Source organism: Etheostoma cragini, chromosome 10 (assembly GCF_013103735.1).
Source record: "Etheostoma cragini isolate CJK2018 chromosome 10, CSU_Ecrag_1.0, whole genome shotgun sequence".
Classification (NCBI taxonomy): Eukaryota; Metazoa; Chordata; class Actinopteri; order Perciformes; family Percidae; genus Etheostoma; species Etheostoma cragini.
In genome coordinates, this window is record NC_048416.1 from 16,811,956 (window position 1) to 16,813,474 (window position 1,519).

At 41.6% G+C, this 1,519-nt stretch overlaps 1 protein-coding gene across 1 annotated transcript in view; it reads left to right on the forward strand.

The window, feature by feature from the left end:
* The window catches only part of ahnak (AHNAK nucleoprotein), a 31,122-nt gene that overhangs the window by 19,345 nt on the left and 10,258 nt on the right, over positions 1-1,519 (forward strand). The window lies entirely within an intron of this gene.

The following is a 1,519-nucleotide window of genomic DNA, read 5'->3' on the forward strand; positions in this document are numbered from 1 at the left end:
TGGACTCTCAATGTTCAAATCTGGTCCTTTAATGTCAACTTCAGGTGCTTTCACTTCAATGTTAGCTTTGGGAAGGTTCATGTCAACATCTGGACCCTCCATGTGTGGACCTTTGAAACCAAATGATGGCATTTTGATTTTAGGCATGTCAATTCCACCTTTCGGCCCTTTGATATCAAACTCTGGACCTTTGATGTCAACTGCAGGTGCTTTCACATCAATGCTAGCTTTGGGGAGGTCAATATCAACATCTGGACCCTCCATTTTTGGACCTTTGATACCAAATGATGGCATTTTGATTTTAGGCATGTCAAATCCACTCTTTGATCCTTTGATGTCAAACTCTGGACCTTTGATGTCAACTTCAGGTGCTTTCACATCAATGTTAGCTTTGGGAAGGTCAATGTCAACATCTGGACCCTCCATTTTAGGACCTTTAATGTTCCATGATGGCATTGTCATTTTGGGCATTTTGAAGCCTCCTTTGTGGCCCTCAATATCAACATCTGGTACTTCGATATCAACCTTGGGAGCTTTTAGATCACCCTCAATGTTTGGAACTGAAGCATCAAGATCTCCCTTTATTTTGGGTCCTTTCAGGCCGAAATTCACATCAGGCATACTAAGTTTGGGTCCTGAAATGCTTGGCATGCTGAATTTGGGTCCTTTGATTTTACCACTTGGACTCTCAAGATTTACTTCTGGACCTTTGATGTCACCTTCAGGTGCTTTCACTTCAATGTTAGCTTTGGGAAGGTTGATATCAAAATCTGGACCATCCATGTTTGGACCTTTGAAACCAAATGATGGCATTTTGATTTTAGGCATGTCAAATCCACTCTTTGGCCCTTTGATGTCAAACTCTGGACCTTTGATATCAACTGCGGGTGCTTTCACATCAATGTTAGCTTTGGGAAGGTCAATATCGACATCTGGACCCTCCATTTTAGGACCTTTAATGTTCCATGATGGCATTGTCATTTTAGGCATTTTGAATCCTCCTTTGTGGCCCTCAATGTCAACATCTGGTCCTTCGATATCAACCTTGGGAGCTTTTAGATCACCCTCAATGTTTGGAACTGAAGCATCAAGATCTCCTTTTATTTTGGGCCCTTTCAGGCCGAAATTCACATCAGGCATACTAAGTTTGGGTCCTGAAATGCTTGGCATGCTGAATTTGGGTCCTTTGATTTTACCACTTGGACTTTCAATGTTTACATCTGGACCTTTGATGTCTACTTCAGGTGCTTTCACTTCAATGTTAGCTTTGGGAAGGTTGATATCAACATCTGGACCCTCCATGTTTGGACCTTTGAAACCAAATGATGGCATTTTGATTTTAGGCATGTCAAATCCACTCTTTGGCCCTTTGATGTCAAACTCTGGACCTTTGATATCAACTGCAGGTGCTTTCACATCAATGTTAGCTTTGGGAAGGTCAATATCAACATCTGGACCCTCCATTTTAGGACCTTTAATGTTCCATGATGGCATTGTCATTTTAGGCATTTTGAATCCT